This window comes from Peromyscus leucopus, unplaced genomic scaffold (genome assembly GCF_004664715.2).
Source record: "Peromyscus leucopus breed LL Stock unplaced genomic scaffold, UCI_PerLeu_2.1 scaffold_860, whole genome shotgun sequence".
NCBI lineage: Eukaryota > Metazoa > Chordata > Mammalia > Rodentia > Cricetidae > Peromyscus > Peromyscus leucopus.
Window position 1 is genome coordinate 1 of NW_023505795.1, and position 11,421 is coordinate 11,421.

The 11,421-nt window shown below is 41.7% G+C and overlaps 1 pseudogene; it reads right to left on the reverse strand.

The window, feature by feature from the left end:
• Window positions 1-954: 954 nt before the first annotated feature.
• On the reverse strand, window positions 955-11,123 carry LOC114710719 (annotated as a pseudogene).
• Window positions 11,124-11,421: the final 298 nt, after the last annotated feature.

The window sequence follows — 11,421 nt, forward strand, 5'->3', positions numbered from 1 at the left end:
ATTACATTCATAGAGTTTTTCTCCTATATGAATTCTTTCATGACTTAGAAGGCTACTCTTCTGTACAAAGGCTTTACCACATTGATTACATTCATATGGTTTCTCTCCATTATGAATTCTTTCATGACTTTGAAGATGAGTTCTCACTGCAAAGGCTTTACCACATTGATTACATTCATAGGGTTTCTCTCCAGTATGAATTCTTTCATGATTGTGAAGATTGCTCTTCTTTGCAAATGCTTTACCACATTGGTCACATTTATAGGGTTTCTCTCCAGTATGAATTCTTTCATGACTTAGAAGACTACTCTTCTGTACAAAGGCTTTACCACATTGATTACATTCATAGGGTTTCTCTCCTATATGAATTCTTTCATGACTTAGAAGGCTACTCTTCTGTACAAAGGCTTTACCACATTGATTACATTCATATGGTTTCTCTCCATTATGAATTCTTTCATGACTTTGAAGATGAGTTCTCACTGCAAAGGCTTTACCACATTGATTACATTATAGGGTTTCTCTCCAGTATGAATTCTTTCATGATTGTGAAGATTACTCTTCTTTGCAAATGCTTTACCACATTGGTCACATTTATAGGGTTTCTCTCCAGTATGAATTATTTCATGGCTGAGAAGATAACTCTTTGTCGCAAAAGCTTTACCACATTGATTACATTCATAGGGTTTCTCTCCAGTATGAATTTTTTCATGACTTTGAAGATGACTCTTCTGTGCAAAGGCTTTACCACATTGATTACATTCATAAGGTTTCTCTCCAGTATGAATTCTTTCATGGCTGAGAAGATAACTCTTCATGCAAAGGCTTTACCACATTGATTGCATTCATAGGGTTTCTCTCCAGTATGAATTCTTTCATGACTTTCAAGATGACTCTTCCATGCAAAGGCTTTACCACATTGATCACACTCATATGGTTTCTCTCCAGTATGAATTCTTTCATGACTTGAAGACTACTCTTTCCTGAAAAGGCTTTACCACATTGATTACATACATATGGTTTCTCTCTTATATGAAACTCTTTCATGACTGTGAAGATTTCTCTTCTCTGCAAAAGCTTTATCACATTCATTATATTCATATGGTTTCTCTCCAGTATGAATTCTTTCATGTCTGTGAAGATCACTCATCTGTACAAAGGCTTTACTACACTGATTACATTCATAGCATTTCTCTCGAGTTTGAATTCTATGTACTTGATGATGAAGACTGTGACATGTCAAAGGCTTTATAACTTTGATTATACTCATAGGGTTTTCCTTCCAAATGAATTTTTTGGTGTTACTTCTAAAGAGCAATCAGATCTAAAGGCTTTATCATGTTGATTACATTCATAGAGAGCCTCTTTGTTATTGGTTCTTTGGTGTGTTTGAAGATGCCTGTCAAGCCTAAAGCCTTTAGTAGATGACTCACATTTATTATTTTCTCTTCCCACATGAGCTTTTTCACATCTTTGAAGAGAACTTGAAGAACTCAGGGTCTGACCACACTGATTGCATTCATAACATTTTCTTATACTGTGAGCCACACTACATGTGCACAGTGAACCAGTAGAGAGAGATGAATTTCCATATTCCTGGTACTCATAAGGTTTTTCTCCAATGAGAGTTTCTTGATGAATTCTCACTGAAGTTGGAAAACCAAGTTAATTGTAAACTTGCATCACAGTTATCATGTCTTCTCATAGTGGGGACTACCACATATCTTCCAGTTGTTCTGAGAGAGACAGAACTACAATGCTTCTTTCCATGTCCCTTATGCTCACATGGATTGTATCCAGAGTGACAGATGACACGCCTGCTAAAGGAAGATAACAAATAAAAGGTTTTCACATTGCATTCACATAGTCAAATGTTTTGTGTGTCATACAGATGTGGTATAGAGATTCATGTTTCTACACCAAGACAACCTCCTGGTCTCTCATAAAGTGCTCCTCTCACTAAACTATGCTAAATCACGCAATACAAGTATATGAGCAACACTAGCTTTAATACCAAAGCTTTGCTTATAAAAGGTCTTGTCCATACACTAATGCCCTCATCAATGATATGATAATGGGAAGGCATGATGGTAATTGGATGGACAGTTCTACAACATGCCTCTCACATGGCTATGATTGAAACTGTGACATCTACTATGGCATTGTTTTCTTGTCTTGTCCTTAAAGGAATGCTTTGCAAACAGTGATCAGCTACCTGACATTGGAGTGAATGGTGTTGTGACAATTTAATAATCATCATAAAGTTGTGCCAATTCACACAGTTGCTTTTCATTAAAGTTCAGGGCCCATTAACATTTTTTCAAACTGTTTGAAATCTCCTGCTCAGGCAGCCCCATTGTAGAAAGCCCGACATCCATGGCTCTTCCCCCAGAGATGTCTGGATCGTGCCTACCAGCTATTTAAGACCCATCCCATACATCTGCCATGGGTGCTCTCGTGATCTGACTCCTGCTTTCCTGAGAGCCACCTGGGAGTGCTCTGCTTTGTGCTGCCCTGTTTATTAAATCTGGATTTATTAATTCAGTTTGATTTGGCTTATTGCATTGGTGACGGAGGAACCCACCAACGGAGATCCAATACTTATCTTTGGAGCACTGGCCGGGGTGAGTAGTCCTTCCACAACCATGTGTTGTGGCTGTGGATGGCCATTCACTCCCTCTCCCCACTCCACCTTTGCCACAATGAATGAACAGCTCAGTAAGCCTCCCATCCCAAACAAAATTGTCTTAGAGGTCCAGGACCTCTTCCAACCTCCAGACTGCCTGCTGAGCCACTGCAGTGTCAGGTGACTCCAGCCTGTTTCAGAGTAGCAACAGTCGCTGCCCTTGGAATTCCACTGTGTGAGAGAGACTTCATCAGAGTCCACCCCACACACAGCTCCCAGATGCAATTTGTGTACCTGCCCTCACAACCACATCCCCAGCAAATGGCTTGTGAAAGGGTACTTGCTGAGTCCAATTTCTGTCCCCAGAAACTCTGGGGTTGTCTCCTCCAAATTGGGGCTGCAAGAATACTGCCCCCATTCCTCTCTCTTCCCTGTTACTCTGCATCTGTTCCCAGCATATAGATTGGCCACACTGTGATTCTAATGCTCCCATTCCTCTCACTCCCCTGTTCTGTTTGTCTGTCTGCCTGCCTCACTCCTTCCTCTTTTATGATCTGTCACACTAGGATTATCCCTAAAACATCCATTGTCTTTGTTCCTGTCTGCTCTCACACCCTGAACTACGCATGAGATGTCTAGCTGTTTGCTCTACTTTTCTCCCTACAATCTCCACCACCACCACAACCTCTAACCCCCACCACCACACCACCACCACCACCACCACCACCACCACCACCTACTGACCACCTTCCACCACCACCCACCACCACTGCCACCACTACCGCCACCACCTCGCTGCAGCCCAGGGGGTTCCCTGTTCCCATACTCCCCACCCCTAAAATTATACCTGCCCACTCCACCCTTAAACCTGTTCTACTTCAATACACTCTGCTACACCTTCTTCCCTCCTAAAAATCTCTTTTTCCAAAATTCTCAACTGCTGCTCTGACTTACTCAACTGGGCAGCATGTGCTGCTTCTCTGTTTTTCAGTTTCCCTCTGCAGTGCCTTCTCTGGGATCCGGGTATCAGGCTGCCCAAACTGCTAGGAGCCTCATTAAAAAAAATTGTTTCTGTTAATGATCCTGTTTACTTTTTATGTGTGGTGGAAATGTGTGAATGGTGTGGCCACACATGTGTGTTTCTGACTAGTTTTGAATGCCTGAGTTTACGTGTCCTGAATGTGTACTTGCTAATTGGGTATGTTTTAAAATCTGTAAGGCTTGTGACTCCAGATGGAAACTGTTCTAAAGAACATCACCAGCTGCCATTTTGATTGAGGTTAAAGAAATACTTCACCACCATCTTTAGTAAGGGTAACCACTTGGACTGGCCCCACCAAGGAGACATTAGGTCTCCAATATAATTTGGGTTAGGATATATTTCTGTTTGATAATTTCTGTCCTGTCCTAAAAACAAGGTTTATTAAACAGGATTTAAAACAATGCTTGTTTTGATCATTGATATTGAAATATAAATTGTTTGCAATGTTAAAACTTGGTTTTGCCTGATATATCTTAGGATCACCACTGAAAACTACAGACTGAATCTTCTGGCTTTTGCTAACATTGGTAAGCTGTAACTAATTGGGTAAACTGTATGTTTAGACTTAACCAACATATGCCCTCAAAGTTAAACCTAAACAACATTTGTCTAATTTAGATATACCTAACAGATTTTGTTCCCCCATTCTCAAACACTCTCAGAGATCTGAGAATATGGCATTTAATAGAAAAGCTTTTTATGGAGAGACATGCCAACTCCTGGAAGCATCCTGTATCTTCTCCAAGAAGATGGATGGCCACAGAAGAACTTCCACCTGGAGGCTTGCCTCGAATGTAACAAAGCCAGCCACACAGTGAAAAGCTGCTTTACACCTTTAACTGCTGCTGAGATCATGTCCAGACTATGAATAAGGGGGGCAATGGGGGAACGATTGTGCAACTCTTGCAAGACAGGTAGGCTGATTTCCCCAAATCTCTACTCCAGAAAGAATCTGTTGGATCCTCTGTGCTTGGCCTCTGAACAAGTGCTACCTCTGGGACTTGTCGCCCAGTGACCACAGAGAGACTTGGGACTGCCTGGGTAACTGGAAAGCTGGTTCACTCCTGCTCATTTACTTATCCTTCTCAGATCTCATGGTGTTTGATGACTAGGGTACTAATAGATTTGCCAGTTTAACAACACAACCAATCCCAAGCTACAAGCACCTTAGTAGCTCATTAGTACATTTCCTGTTAAAAATAAAGACAGGTGTGCCTCATTCACAGACTCCATGGTACAGGATAAACTAGTTTCAGATATAACTTCAGAGGTTCAAAGTTTTAGGTTTGATAAATGCAGTTCTGACAAACTGATAAAAAAATTGATGACAAACAGTTTACAGGGTTCCTTAAATTTCTGTGGATTTTACTGGTCCAGCTTTTAGAGCTAGGTTAGCATTAGAGAGGATATAGAACCCTGCAGGCATGTTCAGCTCCCTCCTCCTTCACTCATACAACCTCCTTTCTTCAGTGAATTTAGACTTAAAAATATTCATGCCTTTTAACCCAAAGCCATAGCTTTGTACTATGACACCAAGATGTAAATCTGTTCCAGTAGTTTTACAGACACCTGAAGGCTCCTGGGAAAAGGGCTCTGGCTACTTTATAAAGAAGTCTGACTTATGGAAATTAATTTCTAGTTTCCAGAGCCTATTTTTGACCCACCAATTTTGGAGCATATTCTGTAGGTTCACTCCTCCTGCCTGGGCCAAGGCCAAACCCACAGGGGGCCCTGCAGATACACCAGCTCCTGCAACAGCTCTGAGGATGCCAACCACCAACCAAGGATGCCAACTGGACAAATACTAACAGGTGGATTTCACCCACATGCCTGCTCATAAAAAGGCTCCATATCTCTTAACTCTTATTGACACATTTACAGGATGGATGACTCTCCCAAACATCTCCAGAAAAACAGCAGATGTAATCCTGGAAAACATCATCCCTAGATTTAGCATGCCATCTCCCCAAGCTCCTGGGACTTCACTGCTGGTACCACCTCTACAGGCACAAGTGGGCACCTACCCAGCAACTGAAACCTTGTTTTCCAAGATGTCCCAATTAAGGGCATATCTGCCCTCATGCCTCACTCATTCACCCTTGACTCTTCTGTACAACCAGGACACTTCTCAGTTCCATTCTTTCTATCATTCTTCCTACTACCAATGGCTATCCCTGTTCATAAGGCCAGTGATAAAAAGCTATTGTTTTTTCTCCTAGCAACCCGCATTCTCCGCCTCCTCAAGAACAGATGCCTGAGGCCTCCTGGATGGCAGCTATCCAAATGCTTCTCCACCCATACCCTGCTGAGCATGGTTCCACCTGACTTGAACCTTCCCCCTCCCCACATGGTCCCATGCTAGCAGGAAGTAGACAGACTTGAACCTGCACCCACATATACCCAAAAATTTGGGATGTTTAGAATCTCCAACTGAGGGGGCCTCATTCCAGAAAGCCCACCATTGTGGCTCCTCCCCCAGAGATGCCTGGGACCATGCCCATGCCTACTGGCTATTTAAGACCTGGCCCATAGAGCTGCCATGGGTGCTCTGCTGTTCTGTCTCCTGACTTCCTGAAGAGCCCCTGGAGTGCTCTGCTTTGCTATGCTCTGTTTATTAAATCTGGATTTATTAATTTGGTTTGATTTGACTTATTGCATCAGTGATGGAGGAACCCAGCAACCAGGAATCCAGTACTTATCACAGACATACATATATATCAGCTTACACATGAAAATTACCTGCCATGTCTTGTAGAATTTGGATAATGTTCTTCAATATTGTGGTCTTCCCATTTGTACCCTAAAATACAGTACCAGAAAATGTGATATATTACTGGAAATTAGGAACAATTGAAATTAATGTCTTTCATGAACCTTAGAACAATGCCTGATATATTCACCCAATATTTTCTTCTTTAACATTCAAAATTATAGGAGAGCACCAATCTCCAAGAAAGGCTTCTTCCCTTAAGTTAAAAACTGACAGAAAGCTCACATTCTTACCTACAATAGTGAGGTTCCAGTAGGTTTCCAGCATCACATCTTTGTAGAGACTCTTCTGGGAAGGATCCAGCAAAGCCCACTCTTCATGAGTGAAGTTCACATGCACATCCTCATAGGTCACTGCATCCTAAAGTATCCCATATATGTACATAATAGAAATGGTGAGACTGACTGCATTGCAAATGTACACTTCATTGAGAATATATTTACATAATTCTATGTGCTTGATACATTCTCTGACATGGGTGAGTAAATATCAAGTGCAGTCACCAACTCATTTTGAAAGGAAACATCAAGAGAGAATGATGCCTTCCATTCCAGTGTCTCAGAATAGATTACGGCACAGCAGGAGAAATGCCTAGGAATATATACAGAGAGACATGCAAACAGAGTAACACTATCTAGTATACATCAGCAGAACTTTATCAAAATTATTAACTTCAAGAAAGGGTGGAAATAAGGGTGGGTGGTGCACAACTCTAATCCAACCTCTGGAGCAGAGACAGGTGAAATTTGTGATTTCCAAGCCTGCTGGTTATGGAGAAATTGCCAGGATAGCCAAAGGTACATAGTGAGACCCTGTCTCTAACAAAAAAAAAAAAAAAAAAAAAAAAAAAAACAAAAAGCACTCAGGCCTCACTGAAAATTTCTCCCTAGAGTTAAACATTCATGCCAGTTCTATATTTGTCTATTGAACTGTAAGGCTAATAATTCCCAGGAAGCAATGCATGTTTATTAAGTTGCTGTCTGACAGATCAATGAGTTCTCAAGAACATTAGTAAAGTAAATACTGATCCTAAAACAGTAAAACAAACACAAAAAGGGTGGTAGTATATACAGATGGGTCAACAGATAAGACCACACATTTGAAAACAATATAAAAGTGTAAAAATATACACAAAGGTAGGGACAATATTACAACAACAATTCAGTGATTCAGCAGATCACTATTAATTTCATGAATGAATGCATTCTTGCTCTGAAAAATGATACCAATGCCAAAGTTCAAAAGTCATGACATGGGTAAAGTTCAGCACAAGAGCAAATGCCTGACATGTACAAAAACCTGATTCACTGCCAAAAATATAAACATAAAAATATCAGGCAAGAAATATGGATTGGCAAGGAAAAGCAATTGCTTCTACTTTACATTACATTATTTCAGAATGAAGTCTGTTCTGTTGGTGATGGCATGCCTACATGAGAAGGAAGGGGGCTGCTCACTCTCAACAAAACAAAGAAATGTGGTGAGACTATATTCCTCAGAAAGGATCCTCCTCCTAAGGAGAAGTCACCAATTATGAATCTAAGTCACAATTGTGATTGTAAGTCACCAATGAAGGCTCACACCAAAGACAAATGCTCAAACTCAGCACACTACCTGGAAGATTTTTCATTCAACCCTCAACATTTTGACACAGGTCATGACAGGCTCAAGTCAAACCATGATGTAAATGCATTTAGTCTGATTTCAAAGATCCACATATTATGTGATAGTCCAATACTCTTTGAATGTACACACATAAAAAGGGCTGTTTAAATGCTCTTTGTAAGGCAGAACCTCTTAAAGGAGCTGTATCTGGTTTTGTGTTCTTTTTTTGTTTTGTTTTGTTTTTACTATTTTTTTCAGCTTTCTCAGGCTGTATGTGGAAATTCTATGCACCACGTATAAACACCAAATGTACCAGGCATTTTTAGGGGACACCAGCAAGCTCCCAAACCATGGCATAGAGACTTATTATTAGTTTTGAATGCTTGGCCTAGCTGAGGTTCACCTCTGGCTAGCTCTTTCAACTTAAATTAACCTGTTTCTCTTTATCTGCCTTACGCCCCGGGCTTTGTACCTTTCATTCTTTCTGTATATCTTTCCTCTGTCTCCAGGTCTGCCTGGGGGCTGCCAGGCTCCTGGCCCTGGGTGTGTCCCTCTCTTTCCCCCTCATTCTCTCCTTTCTTCCTCCCTCTCTTTCTTCTGGAGCATAGATTCTGCTCCTGTTTATTCTCTCTGCCCACCAGCCCTGTGTATCCCTCTTCGCCCAGGTATTGGCCATTCAGCTTTTTATTAGACCACTCAAGTGCCTTCGGCAGGCAAAGTGAAACAGCAACACATCTCTTCATAATTAAACAAACGCAGGATAAACAAATGTAACACATCCTTGCATCATTAAACAAATGCAGCAGATACAAATATAACACCTTCACATGAGATAACATTCCACATCATAAACAAAGGTAACAAATCTTTGTCCAGTTAAGATAATATTCCACAGCACATTACTCTTTCATTTAGCCTGACTTGATTTCCCAGGGCATGTGGAGAATACAGACATAATATAACAAAGTACTACATAACCTGTCTTACTGACTCTTCCCTTGCTATGAAGCACTATGACCAAGGCAACTCTTTTTGTTTGTTTTTGTTTTTCCAGACAGGGTTTCTCTATGTAACAGACCTGGCTGTCCTAGGAATTCACTCTGTAGACCAGGCAGGCCTCAGACTCACAGATCTGCCTGCCTCTGCATCTCAAGTGCTGGGATTAATAGCAAGCAACACTACCACTGATTTAAACATTTTAACAAATTAAACCCAAAAGACTTCAGTCCAGCAAACATGGAGAGTCACAAATCTGTCTGATCACAGCCCAGACCAGACTCAATTGGGAGAAAATGGGGCCAAGCAACATCTTTTGTTTGGGGACTGAGGAGAAGGTGAAAGACCTGGATGAGAACAACTGGCTTCAACTGTTACAATCAGTTGGTAAAACTCGTTGATGGATTCAGCTGTCTCTGGTTGGCATCATGGAATTCTTTCCTCTGTTCCCTACCTGCATGGGGCCTACCTGCATAGACACAAGGAACATCTCCTCCCACATACATGCAAACCTAATTAAAAGAGTCTTTTTAAGGAAAGGGTGTAAACATGCACTTTTAATCATGGAGAGTGGGGGACCCCACTGGGAACTGTGCCTAATGCAAGATGGGCTTCCTTAGCAGGGGCAGGTCTAACCTTGAGTAGAAAGCAACCATGTGTCTATCATGTCACTATTATATTATGACAATGCAGAATTGGAGTTACAGATACAGCAAAAGTTCAATTAAAGTCTAACAATTTATGCTACAAAGTAAATTGCATGAGAAACAAAAATAACATGAGAAAATGTCATCATGAATGAAAAATTGAACAACACACGACTGAATCAATAGTACATAAATACTGTGACACCATCTGACTTCTAACTTTGATTGAAATTGCAATAAAGACTGCAATGAACTGGGTGGTGGTGGGGCACACACCTTTAAATGAAGCACTTGGTTTTTGAGGCCAGCCTGGTCTACAGAGTGAGTTCCAGGACAGCCTGGGCTACATAGAGAAAACCTATCTGTGGGGCGGGAGGGGGGAGACTGTACTGTCTGGGAAAGAATAAAGAGATCAACAGAACATGAAAGCAAACTTAGAAATAAAAACACAATAAATATACATTCAATTTTACCACATGAGGCCAGAAATCACAGTAAGTCTGGCCTTAATGACACAGGTAAATGAACCACCCTGGCATCTACATGCAGATGTGTTAATGACACAGACTTTACGCCTGCACAGAATTAACTGCAGACGGATCCTACACATGAATGTTCAATGCTAAGTGCAGAACTTCTAGAAGACAGCAGAGTGACCAGAGCTCTGCAAGTTAGCAAATCTGCCTTCCCTGGCCACAGTTTTACTGAAAGAAATGAAAAAATTATCACCACGATCAATATGCCTTGCATGGTGACTAGGGTATTTCCTCACAAAGGCTCACTCTCCCCCATGCTCTGAGAGGCACAAACCCCAGTGATAAATCACTCAGAGGTTCCGCTTCTGCCTGGGAGTTGCAGAGACCTCAGGACACCAAAGGGAATCACTCCACACACCGCGTCCTGACGCCATGTCCACAGTCCCGGGGCTGGGGAGCGCACTCCGGCTCCCGTGGCTTCTCCTCACATGGGACGGTGGACCCTCACTCACCATGGCGGATTCCGTGCTCACCCGCTCTCCTCCTGGCTCCCAGCAGGCAGTCACAGCCCAGTACACAGAACAGGAGATCCACCTTTAACCACCCAGGCACAGACTAAGCTGCCGGTCGGACCGGAAGTGCCCTCCCCATTCTGATTGGCAGTCCATCTGGAGGTCCTGATTGGCTACTGAGGCCTGAGTGATCTAAACAGCTCCCTTAGGGGCAGTGCTGTGAAGTGAGGGAGCCCAATGATTGGTAGCCCTGCCTTTCACCCCAGGCACAGATCTGCCCCAGATCTGCAGAGATTGACATTCATGCAGAACTTGGGGCTGGACTGCAAAGTCTTCCCTGAACTATTCCTGCACTCAGGAGGACTCTTTTCTGGGGAATTAGGTTTTGCTATGAACTGAGAAAGGACAAAGGAAATCTGCCACTTTCTGGACTAGCAATACCTCAGGCGTGCTGTAGAAAACGTGCTATGATTTTCATTTTTGTAAAAAAAAAATTATGATTAAAAAAAACACCTATACACTAATATGCACTCTCTTAAACTGTTATTCTGTAGAAAAGGCCCATCAATATAAATACAGGATTTAGAGAAGTAAACCCTACAGGATCAGAGTGAGCTTTTTACTTATACCTATATTTACTAGAGAGCATCAATACTCTAATGACTAAATTATATATATAATTGCCGAATATTCTGGTGTTTTAGCTCAATAAGAACTTTTAAGTCTGTACCTCAAAAACAACTAAAT